The sequence below is a fragment of the Prosopis cineraria genome, unplaced genomic scaffold (genome assembly GCF_029017545.1).
Source record: "Prosopis cineraria cultivar Desert tree isolate PC_DT_omini unplaced genomic scaffold, ASM2901754v1 PC3, whole genome shotgun sequence".
Classification (NCBI taxonomy): domain Eukaryota; kingdom Viridiplantae; phylum Streptophyta; class Magnoliopsida; order Fabales; family Fabaceae; genus Prosopis; species Prosopis cineraria.
The window spans coordinates 7,342,937-7,369,952 of NW_026555334.1; the positions used below are offsets into that span (position 1 = coordinate 7,342,937).

The 27,016-nt window shown below is 31.6% G+C and overlaps 2 pseudogenes; one reads left to right on the forward strand and one right to left on the reverse strand.

Annotated features, from left to right (window-relative positions):
- Positions 1 to 15,000: 15,000 nt before the first annotated feature.
- LOC129305337 (benzyl alcohol O-benzoyltransferase-like) lies at positions 15,001 to 16,599 on the reverse strand (annotated as a pseudogene).
- A 275-nt stretch (positions 16,600 to 16,874) lies between these two features.
- LOC129305338 (benzyl alcohol O-benzoyltransferase-like) lies at positions 16,875 to 22,847 on the forward strand (annotated as a pseudogene).
- Positions 22,848 to 27,016: the final 4,169 nt, after the last annotated feature.

Sequence of the window (27,016 nt, forward strand, 5' to 3'; positions counted from 1 at the left end):
ATGAGACTGACAGCATTAAAATTAGAGGATTAAAAATATTATAAAAAATTAAGAGTTAAAATTTAAATATTATATAAATATATCAAAGAATATGATATAGTTTTTATTTACATAAATTAAGAATAATTGACGATATTGATGGCTTATGTAAAGGGGTCTCGACGTAAATTTTATAAATACATTAAAACATGTGGGTTTTCAATATCTTTCTTCACAAGTATAAGACTAGCTAATTATTTTTACTTAATTCATGAAATTTTGAAAGATTAATTAATTCATATATTGAAAGTAACAGTTGAAGGGTGTAGGGAAAATGTTCTTATCTTGTGCGGGATAAAAATAAATATTTGTTAATGATGAACAAGTCGTTTCTTTTTCATTTTTTTTAACTCGCCATTTTCGTCATATGTATTATTTCTTTGTTTTGTTCGAACACCAAAGCATTGCATTGTCAAGATTTCTGCATCTACATGGAGCAGTTATGCCCAAGATTTCTCTGTGCATGAATTTGAAGCAGACTTCATTCCTTTCTTTTCATTGTGTTTTTCAATACAAGGCCATGTTAAGATGGGTGCATGATCGATCTATCCTCTCGAGTTCCCGATCACATGGTGGAGGCGGGGCCCATTTTAAAAAATGACCTGCCCAAGAGAGGAGAAAAGTCTCAGTGATGCAATATGAGATAATAATTAATTAAGATAATTATAATTTATCTAAAATATTAAGATTGTCCATTAAGAATTTTTAAATAAGGATATTTATCCATTAAAATTAGAATTTATTTTTATTTTATTATTATCTTAGACATCAGTATTTTTTAAACTAGATTTAGGATTTAGATTTAGATTCATCATTTTATTATTATTTTATCATTTTAAAATTTTATAAATAAAGTTAGGGTTTTTATTTATAATAAACTTTTGAGCATTATTAAATAAGAGTTTCTTATAGTTTTGTTAGTCCCCTTCCTTTTTTCTCTTTCTTCATCCTCTTTCTCTTCACTCTCTTCCCCTCTCCCCTTTCCATTTTACATTACTCGGTCTCAGCAAAGATGAGATAATAATGCCCTTTCGTCGAGGGTGTGCTGGGAAGAATAAAAAGCATAATGACAATGTTGTCTATAAGGTAATTAAGCTTGATAACTAAACTCATCGGTATATTTATTTTCTTCTTGCACTACTACAAAAAAAGCATAAATGATGGTTATTTTTGTTTATAAATGATGGTTAAGAATTGTCATTTAAAGTCTGTTCCTTTAAATGATGATTATTTTTCTATCATTTATTCTTGGCTATAAATAACAATTAATAACTCATCATTTAAAAGTATACTTTCTTTGGTCCCTTTCGTAGAGTAGCAAAGAATAAATGATGGATATTTTAAATACCCGTTATTTATTCTAATTATAAATAAAGGTTATTTGAAATGTCCATCATTTATTGTGATCTTAATATATGACAATCAATACCAATGACCATCATATATATTAGATTATCAAATACAAATTTTATTACTAATAACTGTCATATTTGATGAACTAGAATAAATAACGTTGCATATGAAAAAATGGTGCCTTCAAATTTTACCCTTTGAAGGTGCAGTGGTCAACTTCAAGCTAAGATCACCGTAGCGCTCTTCTTGTTGTACACAAGGTCATAACTCCTTAGAACCTGTGATGTACGTAATAAACAATTTCCATATAATTATACAAATTCGATGAACTACAAAAACAACTTTTGGAAGGAAAGAAATTTTTTAAACTTAAATTTAAAGCTATCATGACATCAATCACAAATACAAATTTATCATCTGCATATTTCTATTGCATGTAATCAAATTGCCTTACTTAAACTAGAAATCTCCTACTTAAAATGCTTCAGGATAATGAAACATGGAAGCTAATGATGGAATGAAACAGTCTTGAAGCTAATGATGCAAGCTAATTTTTCCATAGTCAATTTTCACAGCAGGGCAAGGTATATAGAACTAGTTAGACTCAAGCATTTGAATTTGACGGTAGTGATAACACCAATTGATTCCTACCAAGAAGAAATATAGAGGTCCCTTTCAACTCAGGGGACACTCTGCAGCTTTCTTCTGAATTAAAATTGAACAGTTAAAATAAGTACATTGTTCAAGCCATCAGGGAAAAAAGCCCTACCAAAATAATTTTTTAGTTTTCAGCAAGGTATTGAAAACCGGATCGGTCATTGAACCGGCCAAACTCAGGGGTCAGGGGTCATGGGTTCAACCGGGGGTCAAACCGGAGTCAGACCGGTCATAATAAAATAATATAATTTAAATAAAAAATGTATTAATTCTCAATATGTTCATACATATCTAAGTCTTAATATCTCATATAACATATAACAATAATTCTAACAATAATAAAGTATAACAACATTTCTATATTTTTTTAAAATAAGGTTAACTAAATGATAAAAAAATTTCAATGAGTTAAAATAATAGAAATAAAAATTTATTTTAAAATAAAAGATAATAAATGAAAGTGATATATTTTAAAAATTATTTAATTAAATAATTCAAATTAAAAAATAATATAATATAATATATATTTATACTTTTTGATTTCTTTTTACTTCTTTCATCCCCTTATCTGACATAAGTATATTTTTTTTACCCTATGACTCATATTGACATATCATTAATCATTATCATGTTAAAAATAAATATATATCTTAATTAATCATTATTAATTTTTTTTAAATTTCAACCCGCCCAACCCGCCTGAACCGAGGGGTTGGGCGAGTTAATCCCGGGTCACCCGGGTTAACTGAAAACAAAAAAAAAAAGAAAACCGGACCGGACACATGACCGGGTCACCGGTCGGATCGGCCGGTCCGGTTCGGTTTTAAAAACAATGATTTTTAGTATCATACCTATCACACGGAATAGTTAAGGCAGGTAAAATAGTCTCCTTTTTCCTTAATTACACTCCTGTCAAAGTAACCTAACTAATCCCTAACAAGTAGGGAATGGGATCTCAGTCTCTCACCTTCACTGTAAGAGATATATCATTGATGGCAACATTGGTCGCAAAATTTACAGAGGCAGGAGAATAAAAGGTTAAAGGTCAAAAATAACTTTACATTTAATTGTCGGTCATTTATATCTTTTAATTTTAAAAAAATTTTGTTTTATCACCCCACCATTTCTTTCATCTATTTTTCATTAGTGGAGCCCATTTTTTTATTTTTTAAATATTTTTTATTGTAAAATATTAATGTGGGCTCCACATCACTTTTTAATATTTTTTATTCTTTCCTTATCTCTCTCCTCTTCTCTCCCTCATGTCTGCATGATCTCTCTGCTCCCATATTCCACATCACCTCTTCTTCCTCCCTCCTCCTTCTCTCTCTCCATCCACACACCTCTCTCACTTCTCTCTCTCTCTCTCTCTCGCTCACTTCTTTTATAAATAACAACTTTTGGTGGCCAGTGAAACAGAGCATTTGACAAGAATGTTTTGAAGTTTGATTCCAACATTGGTGTGTCTGATTTTAAGAACGATGAGGTGCTCATTAAGGTTTTTGCTGTGACTCTTATCCCTGTTGACGTTAAGAGGAGGCAGGACAAGTTCATGGCCACGATTTTCCCCTTCCAGTAATGTTGTTTCTATCAGTTGCACTAATTTTCCCCACTGAATCTCAATCATTTCCTTGCCTCATCATACTTAACATTGCATCTCTCTCTCTCTCCCCTCTCCTTCATTACACTCCTATACGTTTCTCTTATATCTAACTTCCAAGGTTCGAAATGCAACTTTAGCAATGCTAAAACACACTCATAATGTTCACACCCAAATTATCTCTAAGATAGCAATAGCTCATCTCTCTCACTCCTTCCCTGTCTATCCTCCTCCTTCCACCTTTGTTTTTTATTCAAAAAACAGGGATAAACAAATGCATGAGAGGATGGCTTCTTTGTACTGAGTGAGAGAGAGAGAAAGTCATTGAGGCTCGAGTCCAACATGGCCATCCTTGAGGTCCATGAGGCAACGGCATGCTGTGACCCACCATTATCACTCTCTACTCTTCTTCCAAACACTTCACAAACTCCATCAATATTTGCTAAACAGTGATGGTGAACGTATTAACTATAACAAACTTTGCTTTCTTGATCCTGCTTGCATGGTTGAAGAAAAATGGCACCCACTCCTTGGCCAACGTAACACTGGGGAAACACAGGTAGGGACATGGTTCTGAAAACTTGGGTTAGCAAACTTGAAGCTCGAGTCCTTGAAGTTGAACACCATCGTATCAACATTCTCTCGCTCCTTGAGCGTGTGAATATGAATCATGAACTTTAGAAAACGCGGTGAAGAAGATATTGGCAGGAACCCTTAAGTCTGTGGCTACGTCCATCATGGTGGTGCAAAACATTGACTATGAACCCGAAGAGTTGGGACGAGTCCAAGCCCAAGGCGAGTTTGCAGGGAAGCTAAAGCAATCTAAGCCGAGTCCAAGACCACATAGATCTAGAGGGAATGGAGGAGAGAGAGAGCTCCAAGACTAGGAATACACGAAGCTTGTAGGATGTAGGAAGATGTAACTCCTGCAGGTAGCTCCATAAAGAGAGAGAGCCGAAGAGGTCATCGAAGTGCTCGCGAGGTCGTTTCATCTCTTCCATTAATCACATGCATGCTTTCTCACTCTCACCCCTAAATTACCCAGCATGAATTTTTCTGTTCATTAAATAAATGTCATCATCTATATCTTAATTTTTCTTTTTCATGCTTGTATTAATCCATGAGCAATGTTTGAAAACTGCTTTTTACATATCTTGTTTGAATACTATACAAAAACTAAAAGCGTATATTTGAAATGCTTTCTATAGGTGCTTTGGCTAACCCATTGGAAAGTTCGGCCGAGAACTCGTGTGGGTAATTGGTCAAAATAGGGAAGCTAATTGTCGTGGGGTTATTATTTTTTTCCTCAAAAAACTAACTTTCTCAAAAAACTAGCTTAGTAAGGTTTGTAGCATTTATTTATATGGCCAATGTCTTTCCTAAGTCTATTCAATATGGGATGTAACAGCTCGCCCAATTCATGATGCCTGGTGTAATGACTTAAATAAATAAAATAAAAATAAATACATAATAATTTATTTAGAGTGTATTTTATTTATGTTTGAAACAATTTTGACAGCAATGGGTGTTGGTATAGTGAAAGTGCATGTATAAGTCATCCATTTAGTCTTGAGTTCGAATCTGCAGATGGCAAAGTGGAAGTGCATGTATCAGTCATCCATTTGGTCCAGAGTTCGAATCTGCTGAAACAAAAAGGTAGTTGATTTTTATGACTTTAGTTTTGCGAAATTACCAATATACCCCTCCCATATCAGATTTATTTTTTCTTTCTTCTCTTCCTTATTTCCGTCTCGGTTTGACGGAGGGGGAGGGAGAGAATGTTTTGGAACTCATGCGATCTGGTCTCCGTTCCTCTGCCATCTCCAATCTCTTCTCTTCTTCCTTCACTCTTTGCCATCGCTGATGAGAGAGCTGAGATGCTGTGCATTTTCTGTTGCTGGTTCACTGTTTTCCAGCCCGTGTCTGCTCTGTTTCTTGTTCTTGACCATATTTCTTCCTCCACTCTTCTGTTCGTTGATGATGAAGCAAGTGAATAGCTGATTTGAGGTTGTAAGAGAACTAATTTAGTGGGTTGGAGGTTGGAATTGTGCTGTCTTCTTCTTCCCCTGTTCAGTCGTAGGTTCTGTTCTGCGCTTCCCTGTGCGTTTATGATCGGCTGCCTAAGGTGGTGATGGAGACTCATGTTTAGATAAGTTTCATATTGTATCTCTTCTTCCTCTAGCTTTTGGCGTGCTCATCCTTGAAAGGGTATGAGATCTGAACTTTGGCTTCTTTCTTTCTGCTATTTGGCCGAGAGTTTAGGGAATGTGGATGAGGTTGATAAAATAAAATCAATTATTTTCCTATTGTCAGGTGCTAATTGGAAGTGTGAATTGAGAATTTTAATTATTCTAGGCTTGGAGATGAAAATTTGCTTAAATGAATGAGTTGTGGTGTATGGTGCTGTTATAATGCATTTTCTTGATGGTGTTGGGTTGTTGGTTTCAAGGCTAAATGGAATACTATTGTATAGATTGATACAATATCATTATGGGAATTATTTGTGGGCGCTTCCAAGATGTTGTGTAAATGATTACGATAAGAGTAATGTATTTGAAATGGCCAGTGTTGAAGTAATTGTTAGAATGAAAGTGGAAGAGAAGAGCTTAAATGGGACACTTAGAGATTAGTATTTATGAGATATTTGTTAAAATGCTTGTTAGGAGAATTGAACCTGATTTTGAAATTTCATTGATTCTTGTAGAAAGTAGAGTTAGTTTAGATGTTGTTAATCTATAAATTTGACTTGAAAGTTGCAAAGGACATTTGACTATGAAATTAATAATATGTGCTTATTAGAGTGCTTGGAGATCGATAGTTTGTTGAGAAAATATTTAAATGCTAGAGTTTTTTTTATTTCTTTTTTGTGAGGGGATTGAAAAGGATGTATTTAGTATCTTGACTAATTGCTAATGACGAATATCTTTTAAACAAAGCTTTGGTTTTGAAGTTTTAAATGTATTATAGTAGATAATCGATTAGACTATTGAAATGAAATTATTGTACTGGCTGAGAGTTGAATAAAATCTTAATATGATTTATAAGGTGTTTAGAAGAGAAGAAGTTTGATTAAAGTTGAGAGGAGAAATTTGACTAAATTTAAGGTAAGTGGTTAGCGTCTCAACTGATTTTTTTTTTCTTTTCAATTAAAATTTCCTTTGTTAAAATATTACTTTTTTTGAAAATCATTTTAATAGCATTAATGTGATTATTGGATATTTGTTGATTAACATTACTTTATTTTGATAAATTAGCTTTATCAAATTTGAAATATTATTTGATCAATTAAATTAAGTTTGTACCTTAATTATGAGATTTTTATTTTATCAAATATTGGATTGATACAGAGAATGATTCATGCGAGTTCGACCTTAAAATTTTTGATTATTCAATAAATGCAAGCATGAGCATTGGATATGAAATTTGATTCTGGCAAGTTTTAATGCTTAAAAGTATTCATGCGAGTTTGATTTTGAAAACGAGAACTGTATCTTGGAAGTGATGATTTTCTCACATGTTTGAAAATAGTTTAAAAAAAAAGGAGACTTTATACGGAACACTAGTTGCTAACGGCAATTTCGTTAACCCTTAACGCGCCATGGTACACCTAGCTAGCAAGGTGTTTATAGGAGGTGCTAGCCCCGTGCGATGGCCAACGCACGTGGAATGGAGGGATGGTTATTCGTGAGCGTCGTACTCACGTTTGTTTCGTGGCTTCAAGCTGCGTTTGATTAGCATTACTCTCATGGACTGTGTGTCCACGTTTGTTTTGTGGCTTTGGCCGCGTTTGGTTACTTACCCTCGTGGACTGAGTGTCCACGTTTATTTTCGTGGCATAAGCCACGTTTGGTTAGTTACCTTCGTGGATTATGTGTCCACGTTTGTTAATTATTTTGATAAGTCCCTATATTTATGAATCCAATCATTTAATGGTTTCATATTTTATTAGTTTTTATTTAGTAAATTGTTTATAAATATTTATTTCATTTATGTGCTTTCTTAAAATCAAGTGATATTATCATTTTCTATGATAGTCCAATGATTTGAGATTTTATTTGAAATTTATAGAGCCATTTTATTATGAAGTTTATAAAATTTTTACGAAAATTTTATCTATTTAACTTACATAACTATTTCAAACTTTTCATTTTATTTATGTTCTATTATTTATTGTTAGGACATTATTCACTGAAAATTTATTTTGGTCACAGATTTATTAGTTGTCGCTGGTCCTACTGGCTGACCTCTGAAGGGCATATAACTAGTCTGAGTGAAATTTTGCTTAGCATTACTATTATTATTATTATTATTATTATTATTATTATTATTATTTTTTGTAAATACTTGAATTGATATTTTATTTTAAAAGTAAGGTTAGATGCTCCACGTAGTTTATAGCTAGTTTACATTTTGATATATGTTTTTTGCTGGCTGAAAGGAGCCAAGCTCCTGAATGATACCATATTTTTATGTAAATTATTGTATTGTAGAATTTTGGAAGATCCTATGTACAAAGAAAATTCTGTCAAAATTTTCACAAAAGTATTGAAACTTTTATTAAAATGATTTTTTTATGTTATAATTTTCAATACAAATTCAACTATGTTTTACAGATGAAAAGATTTCTCAATCTAAGGCTTGAGGGATGTATGATATGGTTCTCATCCCATGCCGGTCACCCTCTGATTTTGAGGTGTGACGCCCGGGTGGCTCACCGATTGGACAATCTTAAGTCCGGCTCTAATATTATTCTGTCATGAGGCTATTAATCTCACCCCCCAAAAAGATGACTCAATGAGGTGTGTAGTCTATTTATATGGTCAGGATCCTCTCGAAGTTCTTCTGATGTAGGACATAACATGGCAATGAGAAACAAAGTGGGGAGAGATGAGAGAGAGGGGGGAAGAAGGAAGAGAGAAGAATAATTTGACAATAAGAAGAACTATTCAGAGAGCAACATATGCTTGGGTTTTAGGTCAAAGCACATATTTAACAGTCAATGGATGTCTGGGTTAACGGTGGGATAATATTGCCTCTTTCAAAATTTCAGCTCCAAAAAAATGTCCATGAGATTATGTGTCTCTCATGAAAAAGTTTTATAATATTTTTACCCTTTAACCCTTATAAAAATATAGAAATACACGGAGATATCAAAAAAAATTTTATGAAGAGAGATCAAAGAACATATCATAAAATTTTAAAATCAGTAAATAATAATAACTTTTTTACAATTGTAATTAAAAATAAAATAATTTTAATTTTTTATAAAATCTCTGCAAAATAAATATCTTTTTATAAAAATTTTAAATGATATAAAAATCACTTATTCTTTAATCTAAAACAAATAGCCTTAAAAAATTAGTGAAAATTAGAAAAATGTAAAAAGTTAGTCTACCTTATGCATCGTCTCCATAACTCACAATTCCATTGATCCTGATCGACCTGACCTTAAGATAGATGAGTAAAATGCCGCAATATTTTGTAGATGATTTTCTAGCCACCGATTTAATTTTTTATTGTTTAAGAACAACTATATATGAAAATATTACAAGGTTATAGGATGTCGTATATCTATGGAGAAAGAGAAAAGCTAAGGTCTCGTTTAATTACTAAAAAAAATGAAATAGAATGGATTGAAAAAAATTAAGACAAAAATGACTTAAATCACCATTTTCTTCATGATAAGCATAATACAACTCATTAAGATCTATTATAAATGTGAAAATCATCACATCCTTTAAAAATTTTATGAATTATGATTTTCAATTTTATGAACTAAATTACCCCTTTCCTTTATAAATGTACTCATTTATCCTCTTTGATCATTTTATTTTTATTTTAATTTTTTCAATTCATTCCATTACATTCTTTTCTAGTAAGCAAACAAGATCTGAATAGACTATTCCACCTTCCTATTTTACTCCTAGAGAGGATCTCTACGCTAGATGATTTAAAAGAGTACTATACTAGCATGGGTCGATTTTTTTGTCCGGCCATCAAACATTCCATGATAATTTTGATATAATAATCTTGTAATTTTAAATATGACTTGATTTTTGTCTCTTTGCTTGGCTTGTTACGGCTTTGTATGAAGAATATGGCAGCTTATCTTGCACAAGGATATTGAAATCAGCAACCCAAATGGGCTTCTCCAAATAAAATTTGGCTTGCGTGCAATGAATAAAGAATACAAGAGATAAGTCTGAAAAACTTCTAGATATCTGCAATTTTCTTGATCCTTCCAAGGTGTGATGGAGCATCAGTTCTCCTAAATGGTTGACTTTTGCACATCAATGAAGATGAAATTTAATTTTTGATTCTGACAAACTTTGCAGACATCGATATCCTAATTTTCTCCAAGATGCTGATTGTGAAGTGCCTGAGGGATAGATTTTGACTTGCTGAAGCTTGAGGTTATTTCAACAATTTTCTCCATTTCAGGCTTTCAATTGGAGGCTGTGATCATGCATGGAATAGGAATCAAAGCCTATACTCTGTGAGCATTAACTGTGATTCTTCCTGTGATCGCGCAAGCTATAATAATGTGTATTATTGGAATCAGAGTTGATTTTGCTATACCAGTTACAACTTAGAATGAAAATGATATGAGTTGTGTTATTTTAATTAGAAGATTATAAATGACATTATATTTTCAGTGCATGTAAGAATTTTTGATTGAGTTACACAAATTTATAAGGAAAAACATAGTTATTAGTCATTATAGTTTTATCGTATTTTGTTATTATTGGTCCCTGTGCATACTTTTTTTTTATGCTCCAGGTCTTTATAATTTTTTCCATATATAATGTTAGTATACTTATTTTTCCATATATAATTTTTTCCAATAATGTGTATTATTGGAATCAGAGTTGATTTTGCTATACCAGTTACAACTTAGAATGAAAATGATATGAGTTGTGTTATTTTAATTAGAAGATTATAAATGACATTATATTTTCAGTGCATGTAAGAATTTTTGATTGAGTTACACAAATTTATAAGGAAAAACATAGTTATTAGTCATTATAGTTTTATCGTATTTTGTTATTATTGGTCCCTGTGCATACTTTTTTTTATGCTCCAGGTCTTTATAATTTTTTCCATATATAATGTTAGTATACTTATTTTTAATTAGGAAAAACATAATAATTATTAGTCCTTATAGTTTTAATGTGTTTTGACATAGGTTCCCATGTTATTTTTCGTAATTCTAAGTCTTTCTAGTTTATCCTATTTGCAACATTAGTTTCTCTATTTTCAAATATGCTTAAAAGGATGATGAGATGGTACTAAGGTGTTAAATATGTTAGACCTATGACTAATGCCATTAATTGGTATAATCTGATTTAGGTTATTTAGGTTTCAATCTGTTAAAGCATAATTTCACCTCAGCATAAAGATTAGCAGCGTTAGTCACATGTTAGTGTATTTAACATTGTTAGTACAACCTCATCATTTTTTGGACATATTAAAAGATAGAGGACTAATGTTGCACACTGGAAAAATTAGAAAGACCTGAAAAAATGAAAAAGAAACTTCAAGGAGCTATACCCAAATACGTTAAAACTGTAAAGACCAAAATGGGCAATGATATAATACTACCAGTGCTAAATAATCTTATGCATAGTTAATGCCCTTTCACCAAGGGAGAGCCTCGAAGTTGAATCCCTGGGTTGGCCAAGTTCCAAGGGCAAAATGGGAGGTGAAAAATTGTAGAAATGTAGCCGCAAAGAAACAGGAACATCAAAGTGGTAGAGAGATAGAAATACGTTAGCATGGCTTGATTTCTGGACACGTACGCCAAATTACCTTGTGGTCACTACTATTGAAGTCAAATGGATAGAGACAGACACGTAAGGTGGATATTCAACGACAAGCATGTACGAGGTTGTGATCAGAATTATTGGTCCGATCCGATCAATCGTAAAATTAACTTCTAGTCATCCTGTATGTTGAGTCTTTTTTCATTAGCTTATGCCGGCCCTCATCTATATAACCAAAATATAGCCTCAAGCTACTTTATTGGTTAAGATTGTTGATGTTGGATATACAATGTTTGGATCTGAATTGGCCAAGAGTTGGAGTTGAGACTGACAGTTTTGGAGTTGGAGGTGGCCCTCCCCTAGTGTTGAATGTCAGGCTACAATGTAATTAGAGTGGTGCATGTATTGGGACAATTACACCCTCAGCTATCTTATGTATGGGTTGACCGTTTTGCCCTTCTAGCACCCTCTCCGACAACCCTTTTCACTGCTAATTGCTCTCCCATGCTCGCCGGCACTCCGTTGTGGTACGGCTAGCGAGTTTTTTTATTTACAATTCAAACTTTCAAGCCGAGACCCAAATAAACCTGAAAGTCCTAATGATCATGACTGGACTTTGCTACACGAGCTTTCTCTTACACCCAAGCTTGTTGGGGCAATTATATATATATATATATATATATATTTTAAAAAAAGCATGCTGGGGTGAGACTGAATAAGCTCAACTTAAATTGAGTGCAACATAAATGAGTTTGTCCAGCTCAAATAAATAGTTCTATATATATACACATACAACCATGAAGGTTGTGTCTAATAAAAGGGACTAATTCTTCACAACATAGAAAATTAAAGTTTGAATTTTTATTAGAAGAGGTACTTAATTTAGTATCCGACAGTGTCTTGAATATGATTGTCAAATGTTACTTGTGGGTTAAAAAAAAAAAAAAAAACCTGTTCGCGAGCGTTTGGCATCCACGCATATGAGTGCTTACGCAGAGATGCTAGGAAATACAGACACTAATTAGTACATCAATCTTTATCCTATCAATAATTGCACAGATAGTGGCCCACTTCATCATTAAAGCAAGGCCTGAAACAACAACGAGGTATAACCAAAACCAAGCATATAGAGTATAACTAAACGCTGCACAGTACTTAATGCAATACAGTCAGCCAAAATAAAGGATATTTTGTAATAATTAAATTATATTTTTTAATTTTATCTCTTCTTGATTAACGTGAAAATATTTAATGTGATTGTATTATTATTTAAAATTATTGGTAAAAATGAAAGTGTATATCACTTTTTTATGGTGTCAAGAAAAAAAATTTAATTTTTCTTAATATGCGTGACATGATTGAAAATGTCTTATAATAAGGACCAGCAGGAGTAATTCTTAAAAAATATGAGCTATATGTGTCTAAAAAAAGATTATGAATAATATAAAATTAAAAAATGATTTAATAATTAAACTTAATACATCTTCACTATTATTCTTTTTGTTTCATGATCTTATATATCATTTATTTCTAATTATATATATAAAATAAGAAATTTAATTTCATAAATATTTTTTGAATGATTTTATTTAATTTTAAATTTTTAAAATAATTCATAAGAAGTTTTTTATTAATTTAAATGATAATGTTATAAGTTCTTTCATATAATTTAAAATTATATTTAATCTTTTAAAAATACTTTTAGTGGAGACAAATATTATCACTAAAAATAATTGTACAAGTTATTTTTAATTTTTAAATTATTTTTTATAAAAATACAAATGTTGTTAGTAAAAGTCCATTTGTGATAGCAACTATTAAAAGTCACTATCAAAAATAGAGTTTTAGAGGTGATTTTTAAATGTTGCCACCAAAAATATATTTTTTGTGATAACTTTTGGTGGTAACATATTGATGCCACTAAGAGTAGAGTTTTGGCGGTAACTTTAATTTGTCACCGTTAAAAATATTTTTTTGATCACCACTAAAAGTCGTCATCAAAAGTTATTTTTTTTTGTAATGTAAAATAGCTTTGCCATCTTATTTTACTAACTGGTCCGTACCATGGTTCAACCTACTTTTTCTAGTGATGTAGCATTTATTGTGAGATGACAATGCCAACCGGAGTTGGTAACTCTAGCCAAGCCTACATCTCATGAAATGAAGCTACTCTCCAACTTAGATGACCAAGATGGGTTACGACTTCAAAGCTCAGTGTTACATTTTTATCATCATTAGCCTTCCATGAATTTTCAAGCCTTGATGAAGTTCTATGGTTGTGTGAGAGGGTTTGATATACACATAGAATTCAAATTCATGGAATAACACAGTCGTCGATCATGATAACACAATATATGTGTGTATGTGTGTGTGCATGATCGATGACTGTGTTATTCCATGAATTTGAATTCTATGTGTATCTCAAACCCTCTCACACAACCATAGAACTTCATCAAGGCTTGAAAATTTATGAAAGGCTAATGAGGATAAAAATACAATGCATGCAAAGAAATACAGACAATGCACATATAGAGACTCGTTCAATAATTACATGGATCTACAACCAAACCAAACATATATAATCATAAAGTAATAAAAAAAATAGACCATGCACAATACTTTGCGCAATCTAGCCATTAGCTATAGTTATATTTTTTTAATATTAACTTTGAATTGTTCAGTTTAAATCTAGATTGTCTAGATTGATAATGAATATATTTATTAAAATTTTCATAATTTTTATTTTAATAAATATAAACTAAAAATAAAAGCTTTAAATTCGAATCATCCAACAAATGAAATTTGGACTATTCAAATCTTATTAGACATGATTAGCACCCCACCGAGTGGCTGCATTGGCCAAGTTCGGTAGTTACAAGGGCAAAATGCCCAAATGGGAGGTGAAAAATTGTAGAAATGTAGCCATAAAAGAAACAGGAACATCAATGGGGGAGAGAGAAATACATTTGCATTGCTTGATTTGTGGATACGTACCAAATTATACTGTGGTCACTATTGAAGTTACATCTGGCGGTGGCAGCACGTAAGGTGGATATTCACCGACAAGCAGGTACGGCACCTTGCTTGTGATCAGATCGATGGTAATGTAATTAACTTCTAGTCATCCGGTATGTTTGAGTCTTTTTTGTTTTCGTTAGTTTGTGCCGGGCCTCATCATTATCATGTATTTGACCAACAAGAGCTAGGTTTAACGACAACGACTAATATCTCATAACATGATGAATTAAGCTTTCAGTCTTTATAAAAAGAAATGCTCACACTCAATAGTGTCTCAAATAAAATTGCCCGAGAATACTTGTGGGCAACTGAAGGGAATATATATATATATATATATATATGCGCGTGTATGGCATCCATGTATGAATGCATGCTTCGAAATGCAGACACCAATTAGGACGTCAATCTTTATCCGATCAATAATTGCATGGATCGTAGCCCACTTCATCATTAAAGCAAGGGCCTAAAACAACAACGAGATATAACCAAACCAAGCATATGGAGTATAAATATAATTTAAAAATTAAACTAAACGCTACACAATACTTAATGCAATACAATCAGGCATAATTATGATAGCTGACTAGCTACAAGCGATCGAGGCTTGATTATTAAGTTCCCCAAGTAAATGATCCAACTCATGGATGAACCTCTTCATAGCACTGAGCGGCAGGTAGAATGATACCACTATACCTTCCTCCCCTTTTGAATTGTCGCATGCTACATAGTAGCTTACTCCGGCAAAGAGACCGGCCCCGGCCGTTGCCGATCCACCATACACCGCCTTCCCCCACCCGAAATCCACATCTCTAAACCCAAGACGTGATGTATCCGACACAAGCCATGTTCCAGGTATAACAAAGCAAGGTCGTCCTTTAATCACCATAAGATCAGCTACAGACTGTATATACTCTGCCGTTGCGTCAGCTTTCGCTTTCTTCACCATCTCTAAGGCATGCCCGAATGAATTTTCATGAAGCTTTCCTACTGTGGTGACTGAGGCTGGGTACGCAAAAGCATTCCCATAATACCCAAGTGGCAATAATGGAGGATTTGACTTGCCCCTAACATTATTAATACACATAAAGCGAACCTCCTCGTGTGGCTCTAATTGCAATGCCTTAGTGCGACAATACCATAGAAATGATGTGAGGACTTCAAACCTAGTGTTGTGTTGACCATTATGATGGGAAAACAATTTACGGATGGCCTGTTACTTGTTGGGTCCAAAGAAGAAAGAATGGTGAACCACCCTTTCTTGGGTCCATATTTGATCAAAATTATTAGGCAATTCCTCGTGCTCACGATGCATGCATGTAATTCTTGGTGGGTCTCTTGCTGATAGGAGATTTCTACACCACACCGGAGGCACTGATGGTTCACGTGCACCTCCTGCAATCTCTGCCACGGTCTTTAGAAATTGGACAATACCACCACCGTCACTCATAGTGTGGTTTAGGTAGTAGGCGAAGATGAAACCACCACATCTGAGGCGTGTAACCTGTGACAAAATGTAACCAGTTGTTAATTGGTTGAGGCATTAGTTCAATGGTTAATTGTGGTTAGATCAATAATGAACATATAATTTCATTGAACTAGTTAAGGTACTGATGGTTTGATAGTTTAAGTATCCATTCAACTAGTCAAGTTAACTTAGATATGAATACCATGCAAAAATATCAATAAAATCAAAGTCTTGAGCGAAACTGAGAACTGGATAATTAAGAGAGGACAATTGATAACTCCTTTTGAGCCAGGAACGTTGTAGAGGAGGTCATCCAAATATGGAAATGGAGGTTGAAGAGGGTAGTCGAATTTTTGGAGAGTGATGTCTGCATCAGCTTCAATGAAGATGACTCCTTCTCCATTACAGTCTACCATAAGTTTCCGACCAGGACCTTCCCTGAGCCGACCTGCAAATGGATAGTAAAACACCAGAGCTTGAGCCAGAGCCTCCTTGATGAGTTTTGCAGGGTCCTTCCCTTTCATGGAAAACTCATGGCGATAAAAGTGTATGATAGGGATTTGAAATCGTAGACCAACTTGGTCATCTATGTCGGAGAGAAGCTTCAATTCACGGGGGGTGGGCTTGACTGGAGCTACCAGTTCTGGTGGGCATCTCCTCACAGTAAACTCTACATCATGGGAAAATAATGGAGGTGGATCCATGTTATCACAGGAAGAAGATTGCAAAGGGAAAAGCAGACTCTCTCAGTTATATGTTCTGAGTTTGAGCTAGGAACCAATGTTTATTTATAATGATAAAAGGATGATAAAAATATATCAGAATATTTTATGTAGCTGTCATAATTTGCACGAGCAAGGGACAAGAACATGTTAATAATTAAAGGATGTTGTTGCACCTCCCCTCTCTGTTTCTCTATAGTGTTCTCTCTCTTACTGTCGCGTGTGTCTCATTTTTTTATTTTCTTTTACAGAGTCACATGGTCGCCAGCAAAGGTGTGGATATTCAACGACAAGCATGGTGCGAGGACTTTAATTTGCTTGTGATTAGAATTGGTGGGATCCGATGATCGTGATGTATTGAACATCTGCTAGTCATCCTGTTGAATTCTTTTTTTATTAGTTGGTGCCGGGTCTCATCAGGGTCACCAATGTAGCCTTCAACCTACACTATTGGTCATAATTGTTTTTAAATTTTGTCTTCCCTTCGTCTTCTTTATTGTTGTTGTTAGTTATGTAGGGGGGGGGGGGGGGGACACGGATGAAGAAGACTAATGAAAAATAGAAGTCCCGTATATGTATAAATTAAAATGATATGTGAAAATTGTGGTTATCCTGATCAAACCGTTTAATAGAGGGGGCCGGGTGGGGAACAGAGAGAGAGAGAGAGAAAAGAGAAAGAAAGGGGAGGAATACTAAAATTGTTGTAAATTATATTCAATAAAAATTAAAACTTGAATACAATGAAAACTTTAATTTATTTATAGAGTTTTAGAAATAATAAAATAATAAATTTAAATTCTAAATATAATTTAAAAAGATACTGATAGGATATGCTAATATCTTATTTTATTGATCATAAATAAATCTAAAATAATAATAAAATAAAATAATAAATCTTGATATTAATGGATAAAATTTTTATTTAAATATTTCTAATGAATAATCCTAGTAACTTGCATAAACCTTAACTATCCATTATCTCATAGTCTAACACATACACATATATTTCAAATTTAATAAAAGTTACCCTTCGTAAAATTTGTTAAAAATTGTATAAATTGATAATAGTTTTAAGGAAAAATTACAATAAAATTCCTTTAAATTATATAAATGACAATATGTTCACTTAAAATGCTATAATTTCACTGAAATTCTCAGGAATTTCTATGTGAATAAATTTTAAAGTGAAAAGACTATTTTACTTTTATTGAAAATAACAAGTCTCAATCACAACTTTTGCTTATGAAATAACAATTTTTGTTTTGCAATTAAATTGTAAGAGTTGAACAAAAAATTACAATTTATCAAGTGCAATTTCTATTGTTGAAAAAAAGTCACACAACTTTTGTTTAAAGAATAACAATTTTTGCTTTATAAATCGCAAGAGTTGAATAAAAAATTATAACTTTTCAAGTATAATTTGAATTATTGAAAAATAAGTTCTCAAAATAGCAAACCCATTCACAACCTTTTTTTAAAGAATAAAAATTTTTATTTAAAAAATTACAAAAATTGAATAATAAATCATAACTCATCAATAAGGATAAAATAATTTTTTTAATTTAAAATTTATTGATAGAGAGGTCCTTAAGACTTTAGTAAAATTATGACATTTTGAGGGATTAGATTATCATTTATATACTTTGAGGAGATTTTATTATCATTTTTGATAGTTTTAAACATTTGATATATTGATTTTATTAAACGTAATTATGATTTTTTTTCTTAGTATAAGTTTCAACATATATATTTCGAAGGGAAAACGATAATTTTGTCCATGACTTTGATAATTATAAAAAAGTCCCTAGAGATAGAATGTGTCGTTTGCAGAATCATTAGGTCCAGATCCTCTCAGCCTCTACTCCCTCCAAGTCCCTCAGCATCCTTAACTTCTACCCGTTTAAATAGTTTGTAGGCTCATAAATGCACATACACCAGATTTTTATTCAAACATCATTATTTTCTTTTGTTCAGCTGAACCTTTTTTTCCCCCACTTTTTCCTCTTGAGATTTTTCTTTTTTTTTAGTTGTCCTTTATATTGAAAAAAATAATAAGACTTCACATTTTTGGGGTGGACTGGACGTCAATGTTGCAGCAACCATTCACACACATAATAGCTACCTCCAAAAACGAACCCTTCTCAAATTAAAATAGCTTTGTCGTCTTCTTTCACTAGCTGGTCCGTACCATAGTTCAGCTTACGTTTTCTGGTGATGCAACGTTTACTATGAGGCGGCGCCAACCGGAGCTAGTAACTCCGGCCAAGCCCACACCCAGTGAAATAATGAAGCTACTCTCTTATATAAATGACCAAGATGGGTTACGATTTTCAAGTCCATTGATACATTATATTTTTATTGTCATGAGCCTTTCCATGAAAGGGAAGGACCTTGCAAAGCTCATCAAAGAGGCACTGGCTCAAGCTCTTGTGTTTTACTACCCACTTGTAGTTCGTCTTAGGGAAGGACCAAGACACAAGCTTATAACTAGACTGTAACGGAGAAGGAGTCATCGTCATTGAGGCAGAGGCAGACGTCATGCTTGAGCAATTCGGTGACTCTCTTCAACCTCCATTTCCCTCTTTCGATGACCTTCTCTATAACTTTCCTGGCTCAGACAGGATCATTAGTTGTCCCCTCTTATACAGGTCTCACATTAATTTGCCTAATCTTCAAATTACAATCCATAGAAAAACTTGAGGAAAACCATAATTATTAGTCCCTCTAATTTTAGTATATTGTATTATTGGTTCTTGTATTTTTTTTCCTTTTCCCAACATTTTAAGTCACTATAATTTTTCACACATGCAATGTTAGTCCTTCTATTTTTAAATATGATTAGAGAGACAATGAGGCGATACTAATGGTGTTAAATTAGGATATTTGATGCATATAAGATAAAAGGCTTGATTCACGATGAAGGAAAAACTACCACCACAAAAAAAAAGACTTTCAGTGATGACTTTTAGCGGCGACACTAAAAAATTGTCATTGATTCTCAACTTTTAGCAGCGACAGTGATGAAATAGTGACTTTCTACTGTGACAAGATATAGTGATCGCTGATTATCAGACTTTCAGCAATGACAAGTGCATGTCGCTGCAAAAAGTTTCACTTTTAGCAACGATGTCTACTGTTGTCGCTGAAAGTTGAGAATTAGCGGTGACTTTTAAGTGTCACCGCTGATTGTCAACATATTTTAAAATATATTATAATTTTTTTAAAAAATTATGTTGTAAGTTTCAATAGTGACATACAAATCGTTCCTGAAAGTTGAGAATCAATGGTGACTTTTTAGTATCGCCGTTGATTATCAACATTTTTATAATTTTTTTAAAAAATTATGTTGTAAGTTTTAGTGGCAACATATAAGTTGCCGCTGAAAGTCGAGAATCAGCGGCGACTTTTTAGTGTCGTCACTGATTGTCAATATTTTTATAATTTTTTTAAAAATTATGTTGTAAGTTTTAGTAGTAACATATAAGTCACTGTTGAAAGTTGAGAATCAACGATGACTTTTTAGTATCGTCGCTGATTGTCAACATTTTTATAATTTTCTTTTAAAAATTATGTTGTAAGTTTCAGCGGTGACATACAAGTTGCTGCTAAAAGTTGAGAATTAGCGGCGACTTTTTAGTGTCGCCGCTGAAAATGAGACTTTTAGCGACAACTTCGAATATCGCCGCTGAAAGTTTGATTTTGTATTATCATCATAATTTTTTATTTATCTAATATTTAACATTTTAAGACATTAATTTTGTTGTATTATTGTAATTTTTTAATGAATATATAAAATAACATAATGACTTTTTATTTAATATATTCTACGGTTAAATTATAATTTTAAAATAAGGTTAAGGTATTATTTAATGCTAATGAGCTAAAGTAAATAATTAAGCTAAACCATATTATTGTACGTGTATGTTTGTATTAAAAAATTTACAACTAAGGTTAAGATTCAACCGAGGTTAGCAAACTAAAATTAGAAGAAAAGTCAGTAAATATAATATGATTTATGTTTGGATATGTTTTTTTTAGAAGTCTGTTAGATAAACTGAAATTTGTTTGAATAATTTTATTCAAAAGCCAGTTAAGATGTTTAATGGCCAAAATAAGCATGAAATTTTTAATATATATTTTTTGACTAATTAATAACTTAAACAAATTAAATTTAAAATTATAACTAATAAGTAAAAAATCTTAAATATTCAAGATAGAAGAGAAGAGAGAGAAAGCATAAGTCATTATATCAATGTAGAAGTCAATAACACTATTTATTTATAATAATTAAACATGTGATACTTAAATTTATTCATTCATAGAATCATATTTCATCTAATCTAATTTTTTAATTTAAATTCTACATTTAACACCAGTAACTTTAAAGCTTGATGCTAGTTTAGAAATATAAATAATTATAAAATAATGTATAATCATCAGTATTTTTACTATTTATTCTTAGATATTTTTATATTATAATTATAATTATGAATATTAAAATAAATAATATAACAACCTCAAGAAGTAAAAAAAATTAAAATAAATAATACAAATGATATTATACCAATTATATTTATAGTTTACTTTAAACAAAATAAATAATATAATTTATAATTTTATAAATTAAAAGAATTAAATTGAAGTATTTAAGGATAGTAATGATATTTTATAATATTTAATATATGTGTGTGTTTGGATAGTTTAATAATGTGTGTGTATATATATTTAATTATGCAATAATAGATTACAAGTTCATTCCATCTCAGTGTCAAAATGGTTGGACACAAAAAGAGGAGGTCACAAGTTCAAACCTTAGAAGAGACAACTTTCAAAATGAAAATATAAATTGATGACATGATGACATGTGGTACGCGGTGAGAATGACACATGGAGAGTGACATGGTGCCACATGACGTGAGATGAGGGCGACACGTGGAGGATGACATGGCGCCATGTGGTGTGAGGTAGGGCCTTATGTGGAGGGTGATATGGCACCATGTGGCATGAGGTGGGGTGCCACATGGCGTGTGGTGAAAGCGACACACGAAAAGTGACATGGTGCCACGTAGGGTGAGATGGGGTGCCACGTGGATGATGACGTGGTGCCATGTGTGTAAGTGAACCAACATTACTTTTCAACGGTGAAAACAAGTCGCTATTAATTGGTAGCTTTCACGACGAAAAATGTCGCCACCGATACTTAACATTCAACGGCAACAAAAATTGTCACCACTGATGTGTGGTTTTTGCAGTGACAAAATGTTACCGTCGATTTTCAACTTTCAGTGGTGACTATCGTTTGGCTGCAACAAATTTTCTTTTCTGCGATGATATTTGTCGCTATTGATTCTCAACTTTCAGCGGCGACTTTTATTGTCGCCGTAGATTGAATCAACAATAGGAGCTCTCGCGGTGATATTGTAGCGACTTTTTTTGCCGCTGAAAACTTTTAGCGTCAATTTTTTTGTATACTTTCCAAGATTGATAAGCGCTATTGCTAAAATAGTTTTTGTCAAAAAGCAATCATCCCTTTTTTTAACTTAGTGCTAATTCAAATTGCCAAGTGTTTTAAAAATGTTAGCATCCTCACCAACATTATTAGTTACACATTAGATAATTTAACACTGTTATTAGTGCCACAACAACATCATTCCTCTTGTTGCCATATCTAAAAGTAGAGGGATAAACATTGTAGATAAGGGAAAACAAGAGAGATCTAGAAAAAGGTACAGAAATCAATAACAAAAGACAATAAATTATAGAAACCAATAGTTATGTTTTCTCAAAATTTTACTATCAATATATATAAGCGTTCTGATTAACTATTTAACTGTTTGCATGCATATTCTGATATAGGTTATACGTCTCAGGTGCAATGGTTTCATCCTGGCCTTCCGATTAAACCGCACCATGAGTGACGGTCATGGTATAATTCAATTCCTAAAGGTCATGGTAGAGATGCTCGAGGTGCTTCTGAGCCTTGTATTCCTCAAATGTGGCACAGAGAGATATTAAATGCAATAGATCCACCTCGAATCACATGCACGCATGATGAGTTTGAAGAAGTGCCTAATTATCAAATGTGGACACAAGAAGATGGTGTTCATCAGTCTTTCTTCTTTGGAGCCAAAGAGTTAGAGGCCATCAATCAATCGTTCCCTTATTATAATGGTCACCATACTAGGCTTGAAGCCCTCACAGCATTCCTCTGTCGGACACGACACGACTAGGGTTTAGATATGTGGATTTTGGATGGGACAAGGCAGTGTATATTGGTCCGGCAATGGCCGGGGCCGGCGGCTTCCCTGCAATAAGCTATTATGTTTTGTGTGAGAATGCAAAAGGAGATCGGAGGAATGAATAGTGGTACCATTCTACTTGCCTCCCAATGCTATAAAGAGGTTCACCGATTGGATCATGTGTTTGGGATCCAAAATGATACCCAATGAGCCTCTAAAATAATTATTGAAGCCTTCAATGTAGCATCACTGTGAAAAATTAGACTGGAGTAAGATAAACTACTTCCTCCTCGTTCCTTGCCCCTTTGTAGCCAACTACTAATTACTTTCATGAGATTAATGTTTTGTTGAGTAGGTAAAAATATATTTTCTAGAAGGAAATGAGAAATACACTTATTTCATTTTTTTTCTTGGTACATTTCTCATTTCCTTTTGAGAAAACATTTTTTTTTGGTACCAAACATTGCCTAGGAGTCTATTTGAAAAAATAAGCGATTTTTCATGAAAAAATAAATTATTTTTTAAAAACTTAATTTTGTAAAATTTTATTATATTTGTTTAAGTTTTTATATAATCATAGTGTGAAATTTTTTTTACTATTTTGATGAGTTACTTTGGGTAACTTTTTAAAAATAACTTGATGTGATCTATGAGAGATAATATTATAAAAATATGAAAACACATACAGAGTAAATGTCATTAAATTTTAAAATAACTAAATAATAATTTTAATTAGAGAGATCCACGAGCATATTGTAAAATTTAAAAATTAAAAAGCCATAATAATTTTTTATTATTGTAATTAAACATACAATAATTTCAACTGCTATAAAATTATCTAAAAATAACTTATTTTTTAATCTAAAACAAATGACCCTAAAAAATTAGTCAAAGTTAGTTAAATGTAAACAATTAGTCTACCTTGTACATCATATCCATAGCTCATAATTAGCTCCATTGATCATCCTGACCAACCTGACCTTAAGATACATGCATGAGTGAAATGTTGTAAAATTTTGTAGATGACTTTCTAGCCACCGATTTAGTTTTTTTGATCATTTAAGAACAACTATATATGAAAATATTACAAGACTAGGATGTCATCAATCTATGGAGAAATATAAAAACTAAATAGACTACTCCACCTTTCTATTTTACTCCTAGCGAGGATTTCTACGCTAGATAATTTAAAAGAGTATAGTAGCACACATCAATCTATCCTGTGATAATTTTAATATTAAGATTTTTGACTGCTTGGCACTTGATTGTAGAAATCTTATGATATTACATATGACTTGGTTGTTGTTTCTTTGCATGATTCTAATTTCCCCGACCTTGTATATGGAAAAGAAGATGAAGTAGAGTATAGTAGCTTATAGATCTCTTGCATGAGGATGAAATCAGCTATCAAATCTGACTTGCTTGCGATGAATAAAGAATACAAGAGAAAAGTCTGAAAAATTTTCTAGATATCTGCAATTTTCTTGATAGATCTCCAGAAGGAAATGCATGAGGAATTGAAAGTGATATATGGAAGAGTATGATCGATCCTATCAAGGTGCGATGGAGCAGTCCTCCTCATGGTTGACTTTTCCGCCTCAATAAAGATGAAATTTAATTTTTGATTCTGACAACCTTTGGTGAGATCGATCCTCAATTTCCTCCTTGCTATTGATTGTGAGGTGGCTGGGACGGATATATAGATGTTGACTTGGTCATGCTTAGTTATTTCATTAACTTCGCATGGCTCCACTAGCTTTTAATTGAATAAGAACCTCTCGATTCCTTGGCCCAAATTAAATGATAGATCCATTTATGAGCCCCATCATGCCATGAAGAAATGTTGCTGCTCGATCTTCGGCCGTATGATCAACTGCCTGAGTATGAAATTAATCAGAGTTCATTTTGATATACACGGCCAGGTAGGACTTGGGATTATAATATAGAAATCATTGATCCAGTCAAATGGTTTGTCAGAAATATTAACATAAGATATAGAGAGAACATCAAACCACACAAGTCTACCTTTTTTATGTCTTATGTGTGTGTATTATAATCGAATGATTTATTTAGTTTCAAATAAAAATAATTATTATATATCTTCATAAAATTATCATTTAAATTACCATTTAATTTATTTCTGATCAAACATGAATTTTCAAAACATTGATAAAATTTTATGATTGCAATGTGGACACTCATTGGATGAGAGGATTTGTTGTTCTTTTTTGGTCGAAGGATGAGAAGATTTGAGATATTCATAGAATCCAATTCTATGGAGTTACAAAGTCATATGATAACACAAACTATGTATGTATGTATATGCATGCATGCAAAGAAATCACTATAAAAAATATGACTTTTGACGGCTACTTTTAACGATGATTAAAAAAATTGCCACCAAAAATAGACTTTTAGCGGCGACAAATTAAAGTCGCTGCCAAAAGTCGCCATCATAACTATACTTTTGGCGGCAACTATTAAATGTTGCCGCTAAAAGTCTATTTTTGACGACGATTTTAATTTATCACCGCTAAAAGTTACTTTTGGTGACAACATTTGTTGCCACCAAAGGTATTTTTATAAAATATAATTTAAAAATTTAAAATAATTAATATAATCTATTTTTGGCAGTGACATTTGTCGCCATCAAAAATATTTTTATAAAAAATAATTTAAAAATTTAAAAAATAATTAATATAATCTACTTTTAGTGGTAACATTTGTCGCCATCAAAAGTATTTTTATAAAAAATAATTTATATAATCTACTTTTGACAGCAATATTTATAAAATTACAATTCAATTTTTTTAAAAAATTTATAATTTAATTTTCTTAAAAAATTATGAATTGTTTTAAAAATTTAAAATTAAATAAAATTATTCAAAATATATTTATAAAATTAAATTTTTTATTTTATGTATAGAATTAGAAATAAATTATATGTAGGAACATGAAACAAAAAAAATTCAAGATGTGCTAAGTTTAATTATTAAATTATTTCTAATTTTATATTATTCATAATTATTTTTTAGATATATATAGCTCATATTTTTTTAAGAATTATGTTATTAAGCTAGTATTTTAACATGGTAAATTAAAATATTAATGGGTTATTAATTCAATTATAATTAGGTTAAGTTATACATAAATTATTACTTATAATCAAATATATAAATGACATTGAAAAGTTAAAGTTGTACAAATGTTGTGAGATACAAATGATATTGTAGACTACTTAGCATATTACGCACTTGATACTTGGCTTGATATACATATAGTGTTTACTTCTTCTATTGAGCTCTAACGACTTTTGGACAGGGATTTCATGTAATTCCTCCTAGTATATTTAGGTTTTTATTGTTATAAAAAAGAAGTTACTGATAACATTTTTATAACTAATTATTGCTCAGAATAATATGAATAACTACTCAAATCTACCTTGCCATGAGGTTGAGAATGATTAGATGTTAACTAGATGAATCATATATGAGATTCTTGTAATTATCATATATTGTAAATGTTATTAGTATTTATTTTCAAAATTATTTAAAATGACTATTAACAAAATTTATATGGTTAAAATTAATTTGTTATTAAAATAATTTTTTAAGATATTGCAAAATTATTGATAAAATATATTTTTAATAAAAGAGAGGAAAACATTTACCTATTTTGAGAGAAGATAAAAATTTAATCATTTAGTTTATCAATTTTTGAGAAAAATATGGAGAAGAAAAAAGTAAAAGATATTTAACATAAAATAATACAACACATATTTATAAATAAATTATATACTTAATAATTTTAATTTAAAAAATAAAAATATAATTTAAAAATTGATTACAATGTATATAAGGATATTATTTAATATTTAAAAATTATTTATTTTAAATTCATTTTCCTAAAAAAATAATATTTACTGGTGAAAAATAATATTTTATTAAAATTATAATTTAAATATTCATATAAGTCATTTTGTCATATTAATAATTGAAAATAAAATATAATATATGTATATCTTTTTAATAATATATTATTTGATATATGTATATGCAGTTACATAATATATATTTAATTTCGTATATAATAACTGTAGGTGTATTTCAATTCAACTGGTAAAGAAGGGAGATTTAAGGCTTGGAGATAAGAGAAATCAA